Consider the following 14,081-nt stretch of genomic DNA (forward strand, 5'->3'; position numbering starts at 1 on the left):
TTCGGCTGTTAACCAATAGGTTGGTGGTTCGAGCCCACCCGGGAGCGGTGTTATTGGATCTCAAATGTAAGGTAAAAAGTCAGAGTTTTTCCACAATAGCTGAAGACCATTTCATTTCTGAGCTTCTTTGGCTCCATGGTTAGCGCGTTCGGATGTTAAACAAAAGGTTGGTGGTTCGAGCCCACCCGGGAGAGATGTTGTGGAGTCTCAGATGTAGCGTGAAAAGTCATAACTTTTCCACAATACCTGACAACCATTTAATTTCTGAGCTTCCGTGGCTGAATGGTTAGAGCGTTCGGCTGTTAACCAATAGGTTCGAGCCCACACGGGAGCGGTGTTATGGGATCTCAAATGTAACGTAAAAAGTCAGAGTTTTTCCACAATACCTGACGACCATTTATTTTTTGGGCTTCCGTAGCGCAATGGTTAGCGCGTTCGGCTGTTAACCGAAAGGTTGGTGGTTCGAGCCCACCCGGGAGAGGTGTTGTGGGATCTCAAATATAACGTAAAAAGCCAAAGTTTTTCCACAATACCTGACAACCATTTAATTTCTGAGATTATGTGGCTCAATGGTTAGCGCGTTCGGCTGTTAACCAATAGGTTGGTGGTTCGAGCCCACCCGGGAGTGGTGTTGTGGGATCTCAAATGTAACGTCAAAAGCCAAAGTCTTTCCACAATACCTGACAACCATTAAATTTCTGAGCTTCCGTGGCTCAATGGTTATCGCGTTCGGCTGCTAACCAATAGGTTGCTGGTTCGAGCCCACCCAGGAGTGGTGTTGTGGGATCTCAAATGTAACGTAAAAAGCCAAAGTTTTTCCACAATACCTGACGACCATTTAATTTTTGGGCTTCCGTGGCGCAATGGTTATCGCGTTCGGCTGTTAACCAATAGGTTGGTGGTTCGAGCCCACCCGGGAGCGGTGTTATTGGATCTCAAATGTAAGGTAAAAAGTCAGAGTTTTTCCACAATAGCTGAAGACCATTTCATTTCTGAGCTTCTTTGGCTCCATGGTTAGCGCGTTCGGATGTTAAACAAAAGGTTGGTGGTTCGAGCCCACCCGGGAGAGATGTTGTGGAGTCTCAGATGTAGCGTGAAAAGTCATAACTTTTCCACAATACCTGACAACCATTTAATTTCTGAGCTTCCGTGGCTGAATGGTTAGAGCGTTCGGCTGTTAACCAATAGGTTCGAGCCCACACGGGAGCGGTGTTATGGGATCTCAAATGTAACGTAAAAAGTCAGAGTTTTTCCACAATACCTGACGACCATTTATTTTTTGGGCTTCCGTAGCGCAATGGTTAGCGCGTTCGGCTGTTAACCAATAGGTTGGTGGTTCGAGCCCACCCGGGAGCGGTGTTGTGAAGTCTCAAATGTAACGTAAAAAGCCAAAGTTTTTCCACAATACCTGAAAACCATTCAATTTCTGAGCTTCTTTGGCTCCATGGTTAGCGCGTTCGGATGTTAACCAAAAGGTTGGTGGTTCGAGCCCACCCGGTGGAGGTGTTGTGAAGTCTCAAATATAACGTAAAAAGCCAAAGTTTTTCCACAATACCTGACAACCATTTAATTTCTGAGATTATGTGGCTCAATGGTTAGCGCGTTCGGCTGTTAACCAATAGGTTGGTGGTTCGAGCCCACCCGGGAGTGGTGTTGTGGGATCTCAAATGTAACGTCAAAAGCCAAAGTCTTTCCACAATACCTGACAACCATTAAATTTCTGAGCTTCCGTGGCTCAATGGTTATCGCGTTCGGCTGCTAACCAATAGGTTGTTGGTTCGAGCCCACCCAGGAGTGGTGTTGTGGGATCTCAAATGTAACGTAAAAAGCCAAAGTTTTTCCACAATACCTGACGACCATTTAATTTTTGGGCTTCCGTGGCGCAATGGTTATCGCGTTCGGCTGTTAACCAATAGGTTGGTGGTTCGAGCCCACCCGGGAGCGGTGTTATTGGATCTCAAATGTAAGGTAAAAAGTCAGAGTTTTTCCACAATAGCTGAAGACCATTTCATTTCTGAGCTTCTTTGGCTCCATGGTTAGCGCGTTCGGATGTTAAACAAAAGGTTGGTGGTTCGAGCCCACCCGGGAGAGATGTTGTGGAGTCTCAGATGTAGCGTGAAAAGTCATAACTTTTCCACAATACCTGACAACCATTTAATTTCTGAGCTTCCGTGGCTGAATGGTTAGAGCGTTCGGCTGTTAACCAATAGGTTCGAGCCCACACGGGAGCGGTGTTATGGGATCTCAAATGTAACGTAAAAAGCCAAAGTTTTTCCACAATACCTGACGACCATTTATTTTTTGGACTTCCGTGGCGCAATGGTTATCGCGTTCGGCTGTTAACCAATAGGTTGGTGGTTCGAGCCCACCCGGGAGCGGTGTTATGGGATCTCAAATGTAAGGTAAAAAGTCAGAGTTTTTCCACAATAGCTGAAGACCATTTCATTTCTGAGCTTCTTTGGCGCGTTCGGATGTTTAACAAAAGGTTGGTGGTTCAAGCCCACCCGGGAGAGGTGTTGTGGAGTCTCAGATGTAGCGTGAAAAGTCATCACTTTTCCACAATACCTGACAACCATTTAATTTCTGAGCTTCCGTGGCTCAATGGTTATGGCGTTCGGCTGTTAACCAATAGGTTGCTGGTTCGAGCCCACCCAGGAGTGGTGTTGTGGGATCTCAAATGTAACGTAAAAAGCCAAAGTTTTTCCACCTAACCTGACGACCACTTAATTTTTGGGCTTCCGTGGCGCAATGGTTATCGCGTTCGGCTGTTAACCAATAGGTTGGTGGTTCGAGCCCACCCGGGAGCGGTGTTATTGGATCTCAAATGTAAGGTAAAAAGTCAGAATTTTTCCACAATAGCTGAAGACCATTTCATTTCTGAGCTTCTTTGGCTCCATGGTTAGCGCGTTCGGATGTTAAACAAAAGGTTGGTGGTTCGAGCCCACCCGGGAGAGATGTTGTGGAGTCTCAGATGTAGCGTGAAAAGTCATAACTCTTCCACAATACCTGACAACCATTTAATTTCTGAGATTATGTGGCTCAATGGTTAGCGCGTTCGGCTGTTAACCAATAGGTTGGTGGTTCGAGCCCACCCGGGAGTGGTGTTGTGGGATCTCAAATGTAACGTCAAAAGCCAAAGTTTTTCCACAATACCTGACGACCATTTATTTTTTGGGCTTCCGTAGCGCAATGGTTAGCGCGTTCGGCTGTTAACCGAAAGGTTGGTGGTTCGAGCCCACCCGGGAGAGGTGTTGTGGGATCTCAAATATAACGTAAAAAGCCAAAGTTTTTCCACAATACCTGACAACCATTTAATTTCTGAGATTATGTGGCTCAATGGTTAGCGCGTTCGGCTGTTAACCAATAGGTTGGTGGTTCGAGCCCACCCGGGAGTGGTGTTGTGGGATCTCAAATGTAACGTCAAAAGCCAAAGTTTTTCCACGATACCTGACAACCATTAAATTTCTGAGCTTCCGTGGCTCAATGGTTATCGCGTTCGGCTGCTAACCAATAGGTTGCTGGTTCGAGCCCACCCAGGAGTGGTGTTGTGGGATCTCAAATGTAACGTAAAAAGCCAAAGTTTTTCCACAATACCTGACGACCATTTAATTTTTGGGCTTCCGTGGCGCAATGGTTATCGCGTTCGGCTGTTAACCAATAGGTTGGTGGTTCGAGCCCACCCGGGAGCGGTGTTATTGGATCTCAAATGTAAGGTAAAAAGTCAGAGTTTTTCCACAATAGCTGAAGACCATTTCATTTCTGAGCTTCTTTGGCTCCATGGTTAGCGCGTTCGGATGATAAACAAAAGGTTGGTGGTTCGAGCCCACCCGGGAGAGATGTTGTGGAGTCTCAGATGTAGCGTGAAAAGTCATAACTTTTCCACAATACCTGACAACCATTTAATTTCTGAGCTTCCGTGGCTGAATGGTTAGAGCGTTCGGCTGTTAACCAATAGGTTCGAGCCCACACGGGAGCGGTGTTATGGGATCTCAAATGTAACGTAAAAAGTCAGAGTTTTTCCACAATACCTGACGACCATTTATTTTTTGGGCTTCCGTAGCGCAATGGTTAGCGCGTTCGGCTGTTAACCGAAAGGTTGGTGGTTCGAGCCCACCCGGGAGAGGTGTTGTGGGATCTCAAATATAACGTAAAAAGCCAAAGTTTTTCCACAATACCTGACAACCATTTAATTTCTGAGATTATGTGGCTCAATGGTTAGCGCGTTCGGCTGTTAACCAATAGGTTGGTGGTTCGAGCCCACCCGGGAGTGGTGTTGTGGGATCTCAAATGTAACGTCAAAAGCCAAAGTTTTTCCACAATACCTGACGACCTTTTAATTTTTGGGCTTCCGTGGCGCAATGGTTTGCGCGTTCGGCTGTTAAAAAAAAGGTTGGTGGTTCGAGCCCACCCGGGAGCGGTGTTATGGGATCTCAAATGTAAGGTAAAAAGTCAGAGTTTTTCCACAATAGCTGAAGACCATTTCATTTCTGAGCTTCTTTTGCTCCATGGTTAGCGCGTTCGGATGTTAAACAAAAGGTTGGTGGTTCGAGCGCACCCGGGAGAGGTGTTGTGGAGTCTCAGATGTAGCGTGAAAAGTCATAACTTTTCCACAATACCTGACAACAATTTAATTTCTGAGCTTCCGTGGCTCAATGGTTAGAGCGTTCGGCTGTTAACCAATAGGTTCGAGCCCACACGGGAGCGGTGTTATGGGATCTCAAATGTAACGTAAAAAGTCAGAGTTTTTCCACAATACCTGACGACCATTTATTTTTTGGGCTTCCGTAGCGCAATGGTTAGCGCGTTCGGCTGTTAACCGAAAGGTTGGTGGTTCGAGCCCACCCGGGAGAGGTGTTGTGGAGTCTCAGATGGAGCGTTAAAAGCCAAAGTTTTTCCACAATAGCTGAAGACCATTTCATTTCTGAGCTTCTTTGGCTCCATGGTTAGCGCGTTCGGATGTTAAACAAAAGGTTGGTAGTTCGAGCCCACCCGGGAGAGATGTTGTGGAGTCTCAGATGTAGCGTGAAAAGTCATAACTTTTCCACAATACCTGACAACCATTTAATTTCTGAGCTTCCGTGGCTGAATGGTTAGAGCGTTCGGCTGTTAACCAATAGGTTCGAGCCCACACGGGAGCGGTGTTATGGGATCTCAAATGTAACGTAAAAAGTCAGAGTTTTTCCACAATACCTGACGACCATTTATTTTTTGGGCTTCCATAGCGCAATGGTTGTTAACCGAAAGGTTGGTGGTTCGAGCCCACCCGGGAGAGGTGTTGTGGGATCTCAAATGTAACGTAAAAAGCCAAAGTTTTTCCACAATACCTGACAACCATTTAATTTCTGAGATTATGTGGCTCAATGGTTAGCGCGTTCGGCTGTTAACCAATAGGTTGGTGGTTCGAGCCCACCCGGGAGTGGTGTTGTGGGATCTCAAATGTAACGTCAAAAGCCAAAGTTTTTCCACAATACCTGACGACCTTTTAATTTTTGGGCTTCCGTGGCGCAATGGTTTGCGCGTTCGGCTGTTAAAAAAAAGGTTGGTGGTTCGAGCCCACCCGGGAGCGGTGTTATGGGATCTCAAATGTAAGGTAAAAAGTCAGAGTTTTTCCACAATAGCTGAAGACCATTTCATTTCTGAGCTTCTTTGGCTCCATGGTTAGCGCGTTCGGATGTTAAACAAAAGGTTGGTGGTTCGAGCCCACCCGGGAGAGGTGTTGTGGAGTCTCAGATGGAGCGTTAAAAGCCAAAGTTTTTCCACAATACCTGACAACCATTTAATTTCTGAGATTCCGTGGCTCAGTGGTTAGCGCGTTCGGCTGTTAACCGAAAGGTTTGTGGTTCGAGCCCACCCGGGAGCGGTGTTGTGAAGTCTCAAATGTTACGTGAAAAAGCCAAAGTTTTTCCACAATACCTGACGACCATTTATTTTTTGGGCTTCCGTGGCGCAATGGTTACCGCGTTCGGCTGTTAACCAATAGGTTGGTGGTTCGAGCCCACCCGGGAGTGGTGTTGTGGGATCTCAAATGTAACGTAAAAAGTCAGAGTTTTTCCACAATACCTGACGACCATTTATTTTTTGGGTTTCCGTAGCGCAATGGTTAGCGCGTTTAGCTATCAATCAAAAGGTTGATGGTTCGAGCACACTCGGGCGCGGTGTTGTGGGGTCTCAGATGTAGCGTGAAAAGTCAAAACGTTTCCACAATACGTGACAACCATTTAATTTCTGAGCAACCGTGGCTCAATGGTTATCGCGTTCGGCTCTTAACCAATAGGTTGGTGGTTCGAGCCCACCCGGGAGCGGTGTTGTGGGATCTCAAATGTAACGTAAAAAGCCAAAGTTTTTCCACAAAACCTGACGACCATTTAATTTCTGGGCTTCCGTGGAGCAATGGTTAGCGCGTTCGGCTGTTAACCGAAAGGTTGGTGGTTCGAGCCCACCCAGGAGAGGTGTTGTGGAGTCTCAGATGTAGCGTGAAAAGTCATAACTTTTCCACAATACCTGACAACCATTTAATTTCTGAGCTTCCGTGGCTGAATGGTTAGAGCGTTCGGCTGTTAACCAATAGGTTCGAGCCCACACGGGAGCGGTGTTATGGGATCTCAAATGTAACGTAAAAAGTCAGAGTTTTTCCACAATACCTGACGACCATTTATTTTTTGGGCTTCCATAGCGCAATGGTTGTTAACCGAAAGGTTGGTGGTTCGAGCCCACCCGGGAGAGGTGTTGTGGGATCTCAAATGTAACGTAAAAAGCCAAAGTTTTTCCACAATACCTGACAACCATTTAATTTCTGAGATTATGTGGCTCAATGGTTAGCGCGTTCGGCTGTTAACCAATAGGTTGGTGGTTCGAGCCCACCCGGGAGTGGTGTTGTGGGATCTCAAATGTAACGTCAAAAGCCAAAGTTTTTCCACAATACCTGACGACCTTTTAATTTTTGGGCTTCCGTGGCGCAATGGTTTGCGCGTTCGGCTGTTAAAAAAAAGGTTGGTGGTTCGAGCCCACCCGGGAGCGGTGTTATGGGATCTCAAATGTAAGGTAAAAAGTCAGAGTTTTTCCACAATAGCTGAAGACCATTTCATTTCTGAGCTTCTTTGGCTCCATGGTTAGCGCGTTCGGATGTTAAACAAAAGGTTGGTGGTTCGAGCCCACCCGGGAGAGGTGTTGTGGAGTCTCAGATGGAGCGTTAAAAGCCAAAGTTTTTCCACAATACCTGACAACCATTTAATTTCTGAGATTCCGTGGCTCAGTGGTTAGCGCGTTCGGCTGTTAACCGAAAGGTTTGTGGTTCGAGCCCACCCGGGAGCGGTGTTGTGAAGTCTCAAATGTTACGTGAAAAAGCCAAAGTTTTTCCACAATACCTGACGACCATTTATTTTTTGGGCTTCCGTGGCGCAATGGTTACCGCGTTCGGCTGTTAACCAATAGGTTGGTGGTTCGAGCCCACCCGGGAGTGGTGTTGTGGGATCTCAAATGTAACGTAAAAAGTCAGAGTTTTTCCACAATACCTGACGACCATTTATTTTTTGGGTTTCCGTAGCGCAATGGTTAGCGCGTTTAGCTATCAATCAAAAGGTTGATGGTTCGAGCACACTCGGGCGCGGTGTTGTGGGGTCTCAGATGTAGCGTGAAAAGTCAAAACGTTTCCACAATACGTGACAACCATTTAATTTCTGAGCAACCGTGGCTCAATGGTTATCGCGTTCGGCTCTTAACCAATAGGTTGGTGGTTCGAGCCCACCCGGGAGCGGTGTTGTGGGATCTCAAATGTAACGTAAAAAGCCAAAGTTTTTCCACAAAACCTGACGACCATTTAATTTCTGGGCTTCCGTGGAGCAATGGTTAGCGCGTTCGGCTGTTAACCGAAAGGTTGGTGGTTCGAGCCCACCCAGGAGAGGTGTTGTGGAGTCTCAGATGTAGCGTGAAAAGTCAAAACTTTTCCACAATACGTGACAACCATTTAATTTCTGAGCAACCGTGGCTCAATGGTTACGCGTTCGGCTGTTAACCAATAGGTTCGAGCCCACACGGGAGCGGTGTTACGGGATCTCAAATGTAACGTAAAAATTCAGAGTTTTTCCACAATACCTGACGACCATTTATTTTTTGGGCTTCCGTAGCGCAATGGTTAGCGCGTTCGGCTGTTAACCGAAAGGTTGGTGGTTCGAGCCCACCCGGGAGAGGTGTTGTGGAGTCTCAGATGTAGCGTAAAAAGTCAAAACTTTTCCACAATACGTGACAACCATTTAATTTCTGAGCTTACGTGGCTCAATGGTTAGCGCGTTTGGCTGTTAACCAATAGGTTGGTGGTTCGAGCCTAACCGGGAGCGGTGTTGTGGGTTCTCAGATGTAGCGTGAAAAGTCATAACTTTTCCACAATACCTGACAACCATTTAATTTCTGAGCTTCCGTGGCTGAATGGTTAGAGCGTTCGGCTGTTAACCAATAGGTTCGAGCCCACACGGGAGCGGTGTTATGGGATCTCAAATGTAACGTAAAAAGTCAGAGTTTTTCCACAATACCTGACGACCATTTATTTTTTGGGCTTCCGTAGCGCAATGGTTAGCGCGTTCGGCTGTTAACCGAAAGGTTGGTGGTTCGAGCTCACCCGGGAGAGGTGTTGTGGAGTCTCAGATGGAGCGTAAAAAGCCAAAGTTTTTCCACAATACCTGACAACCATTTAATTTCTGAGATTCCGTGGCTCAATGGTTAGCACGTTCGGCTGTTAACCGAAAGGTTGGTGGTTCGAGCCCACCCGGGAGCGGTGTTGTGAAGTCTCAAATGTAACGTAAAAAGCCAAAGTTTGTCCACAATACCTGACGACCATTTATTTTTTTGGCTTCCGTGGCGCAATGGTTACCGCGTTCGGCTGTTAACCAATAGGTTGGTGGTTCGAGCCCACCCGGGATTGGTGTTGTGGGATCTCAAATGTAACGTAAAAAGTCAGAGTTTTTCCACAATACCTGACGACCATTTATTTTTTGGGCTTCCGTAGCGCAATGGTTAGCGCGTTTAGCTATCAATCAAAAGGTTGGTGGTTCGAGCACACCCGGGCGCGGTGTTGTGGTGTCTCAGATGTAGCGTGAAAAGTCATAACTTTTCCACAATACGTGACAACCATTTAATTTCTGAGCTTACGTGGCTCAATGGTTAGCGCGTTTGGCTGTTAACCAATAGGTTGGTGGTTCGAGCCTAACCGGGAGCGGTGTTGTGGTATCTCAAATGTAACGTAAAAAGCCAAAGTTTTTCCACAATACCTGACAACCATTTAATTTCTGAGATTCCTTGGCTCAATGGTTAGCGCGTTCGGCTGTTAACCGAAAGGTTGGTGGTTCGAGCCCACCCGGGAGCGGTGTTGTGAAGTCTCAAATGTAACGTAAAAAGCCAAAGTTTTTCCACAATACCTGACGACCATTTATTTTTTGGGCTTCCGTAGCGCAATGGTTAGCGCGTTCGGCTGTTAACCGAAAGGTTGGTGGTTCGAGCCCACCCGGGAGAGGTGTTGTGGGATCTCAAATGTAACGTAAAAAGCCAAAGTTTTTCCACAATACCTGACGACCATTTATTTTTTGGGCTTCCGTGGCGCAATGGTTATCGCGTTCGGCTGTTAACCAATAGGTTGGTGGTTCGAGCCCACCCGGGAGTCGTGTTGTGGGATCTCAAATGTAACGTAAAAAGCCAAAGTTTTTCCACAATACCTGACGACCTTTTAATTTTTGGGCTTCCGTGGCGCAATGGTTAGCGCGTTCGGCTGTTAACCAAAAAGTTGGTGGTTCGAGCCCACCCGGGAGTGGTGTTATGGGATCTCAAATGTAAGTTAAAAATTCAGAGTTTTTCCACAATAGCTGAAGACCATTTCATTTCTGAGCTTCTTTGGCTCCATGGTTAGCGCGTTCGGATGTTAAACAAAAGGTTGGTGGTTCGAGCCCACCCGGGTGAGGTGTTGTGGAGTCTCAGATGTAGCGTGAAAAGTCATAACTTTTCCACAATACCTGACAACCATTTAATTTCTGAGCTTCCGTGGCTCAATGGTTAGAGCGTTCGGCTGTTAACCAATAGGTTCGAGCCCACACGGGAGCGGTGTTATGGGATCTCAAATGTAACGTAAAAAGTCAGAGTTTTTCCACAATACCTGACGACCATTTATTTTTTGGGCTTCCGTAGCGCAATGGTTAGCGCGTTCGGCTGTTAACCGAAAGGTTGGTGGTTCGAGCTCACCCGGGAGAGGTGTTGTGGAGTCTCAGATGGAGCGTAAAAAGCCAAAGTTTTTCCACAATACCTGACAACCATTTAATTTCTGAGATTCCGTGGCTCAATGGTTAGCACGTTCGGCTGTTAACCGAAAGGTTGGTGGTTCGAGCCCACCCGGGAGCGGTGTTGTGAAGTCTCAAATGTAACGTAAAAAGCCAAAGTTTGTCCACAATACCTGACGACCATTTATTTTTTGGGCTTCCGTGGCGCAATGGTTACCGCGTTCGGCTGTTAACCAATAGGTTGGTGGTTCGAGCCCACCCGGGATTGGTGTTGTGGGATCTCAAATGTAACGTAAAAAGTCAGAGTTTTTCCACAATACCTGACGACCATTTATTTTTTGGGCTTCCGTAGCGCAATGGTTAGCGCGTTTAGCTATCAATCAAAAGGTTGGTGGTTCGAGCACACCCGGGCGCGGTGTTGTGGTGTCTCAGATGTAGCGTGAAAAGTCATAACTTTTCCACAATACGTGACAACCATTTAATTTCTGAGCTTACGTGGCTCAATGGTTAGCGCGTTTGGCTGTTAACCAATAGGTTGGTGGTTCGAGCCTAACCGGGAGCGGTGTTGTGGTATCTCAAATGTAACGTAAAAAGCCAAAATTTTTCCACAATACCTGACAACCATTTAATTTCTGAGATTCCTTGGCTCAATGGTTAGCGCGTTCGGCTGTTAACCGAAAGGTTGGTGGTTCGAGCCCACCCGGGAGCGGTGTTGTGAAGTCTCAAATGTAACGTAAAAAGCCAAAGTTTTTCCACAATACCTGACGACCATTTATTTTTTGGGCTTCCGTAGCGCAATGGTTAGCGCGTTCGGCTGTTAACCGAAAGGTTGGTGGTTCGAGCCCACCCGGGAGAGGTGTTGTGGGATCTCAAATGTAACGTAAAAAGCCAAAGTTTTTCCACAATACCTGACAACCATTTAATTTCTGAGATTATGTGGCTCAATGGTTAGCGCGTTCGGCTGTTAACCGAAAGGTTGGTGGTTCGAGCCCACCCGGGAGCGGTGTTGTGAAGTCTCAAATGTAACGTAAAAAGCCAAAGTTTTTCCACAATACCTGACGACCATTTATTTTTTGGGCTTCCGTGGCGCAATGGTTAGCGCGTTCGGCTGTTAACCAAAAAGTTGGTGGTTCGAGCCCACCCGGGAGTGGTGTTATGGGATCTCAAATGTAAGGTAAAAAGTCAGAGTTTTTCCACAATAGCTGAAGACCATTTCATTTCTGAGCTTCTTTGGCTCCATGGTTAGCGCGTTCGGATGTTAAACAAAAGGTTGGTGGTTCGAGCCCACCCGGGTGAGGTGTTGTGGAGTCTCAGATGTAGCGTGAAAAGTCATAACTTTTCCACAATACCTGACAACCATTTAATTTCTGAGCTTCCGTGGCTCAATGGTTAGAGCGTTCGGCTGTTAACCAATAGGTTCGAGCCCACACGGGAGCGGTGTTATGGGATCTCAAATGTAACGTAAAAAGTCAGAGTTTTTCCACAATACCTGACGACCATTTATTTTTTGGGCTTCCGTAGCGCAATGGTTAGCGCGTTCGGCTGTTAACCGAAAGGTTGGTGGTTCGAGCTCACCCGGGAGAGGTGTTGTGGAGTCTCAGATGGAGCGTAAAAAGCCAAAGTTTTTCCACAATACCTGACAACCATTTAATTTCTGAGATTCCGTGGCTCAATGGTTAGCACGTTCGGCTGTTAACCGAAAGGTTGGTGGTTCGAGCCCACCCGGGAGCGGTGTTGTGAAGTCTCAAATGTAACGTAAAAAGCCAAAGTTTGTCCACAATACCTGACGACCATTTATTTTTTGGGCTTCCGTGGCGCAATGGTTACCGCGTTCGGCTGTTAACCAATAGGTTGGTGGTTCGAGCCCACCCGGGATTGGTGTTGTGGGATCTCAAATGTAACGTAAAAAGTCAGAGTTTTTCCACAATACCTGACGACCATTTATTTTTTGGGCTTCCGTAGCGCAATGGTTAGCGCGTTTAGCTATCAATCAAAAGGTTGGTGGTTCGAGCACACCCGGGCGCGGTGTTGTGGTGTCTCAGATGTAGCGTGAAAAGTCATAACTTTTCCACAATACGTGACAACCATTTAATTTCTGAGCTTACGTGGCTCAATGGTTAGCGCGTTTGGCTGTTAACCAATAGGTTGGTGGTTCGAGCCTAACCGGGAGCGGTGTTGTGGTATCTCAAATGTAACGTAAAAAGCCAAAATTTTTCCACAATACCTGACAACCATTTAATTTCTGAGATTCCTTGGCTCAATGGTTAGCGCGTTCGGCTGTTAACCGAAAGGTTGGTGGTTCGAGCCCACCCGGGAGCGGTGTTGTGAAGTCTCAAATGTAACGTAAAAAGCCAAAGTTTTTCCACAATACCTGACGACCATTTATTTTTTGGGCTTCCGTAGCGCAATGGTTAGCGCGTTCGGCTGTTAACCGAAAGGTTGGTGGTTCGAGCCCACCCGGGAGAGGTGTTGTGGGATCTCAAATGTAACGTAAAAAGCCAAAGTTTTTCCACAATACCTGACAACCATTTAATTTCTGAGATTATGTGGCTCAATGGTTAGCGCGTTCGGCTGTTAACCGAAAGGTTGGTGGTTCGAGCCCACCCGGGAGCGGTGTTGTGAAGTCTCAAATGTAACGTAAAAAGCCAAAGTTTTTCCACAATACCTGACGACCATTTATTTTTTGGGCTTCCGTGGCGCAATGGTTATCGCGTTCGGCTGTTAACCAATAGGTTGGTGGTTCGAGCCCACCCGGGAGTCGTGTTGTGGGATCTCAAATGTAACGTAAAAAGCCAAAGTTTTTCCACAATACCTGACGACCTTTTAATTTTTGGGCTTCCGTGGCGCAATGGTTAGCGCGTTCGGCTGTTAACCAAAAAGTTGGTGGTTCGAGCCCACCCGGGAGTGGTGTTATGGGATCTCAAATGTAAGGTAAAAAGTCAGAGTTTTTCCACAATAGCTGAAGACCATTTCATTTCTGAGCTTCTTTGGCTCCATGGTTAGCGCGTTCGGATGTTAAACAAAAGGTTGGTGGTTCGAGCCCACCCGGGTGAGGTGTTGTGGAGTCTCAGATGTAGCGTGAAAAGTCATAACTTTTCCACAATACCTGACAACCATTTAATTTCTGAGCTTCCGTGGCTCAATGGTTAGAGCGTTCGGCTGTTAACCAATAGGTTCGAGCCCACACGGGAGCGGTGTTATGGGATCTCAAATGTAACGTAAAAAGTCAGAGTTTTTCCACAATACCTGACGACCATTTATTTTTTGGGCTTCCGTAGCGCAATGGTTAGCGCGTTCGGCTGTTAACCGAAAGGTTGGTGGTTCGAGCTCACCCGGGAGAGGTGTTGTGGAGTCTCAGATGGAGCGTAAAAAGCCAAAGTTTTTCCACAATACCTGACAACCATTTAATTTCTGAGATTCCGTGGCTCAATGGTTAGCACGTTCGGCTGTTAACCGAAAGGTTGGTGGTTCGAGCCCACCCGGGAGCGGTGTTGTGAAGTCTCAAATGTAACGTAAAAAGCCAAAGTTTTTCCACAATACCTGACGACCATTTATTTTTTGGGCTTCCGTGGCGCAATGGTTATCGCGTTCGGCTGTTAACCAATAGGTTGGTGGTTCGAGCCCACCCGGGAGTCGTGTTGTGGGATCTCAAATGTAACGTAAAAAGCCAAAGTTTTTCCACAATACCTGACGACCTTTTAATTTTTGGGCTTCCGTGGCGCAATGGTTAGCGCGTTCGGCTGTTAACCAAAAAGTTGGTGGTTCGAGCCCACCCGGGAGTGGTGTTATGGGATCTCAAATGTAAGGTAAAAAGTCAGAGTTTTT

This window comes from Phalangium opilio, unplaced genomic scaffold (genome assembly GCF_054372755.1).
Source record: "Phalangium opilio isolate 3A_F unplaced genomic scaffold, DU_Popi_V2 ptg000505l_1, whole genome shotgun sequence".
Lineage (NCBI taxonomy): Eukaryota > Metazoa > Arthropoda > Arachnida > Opiliones > Phalangiidae > Phalangium > Phalangium opilio.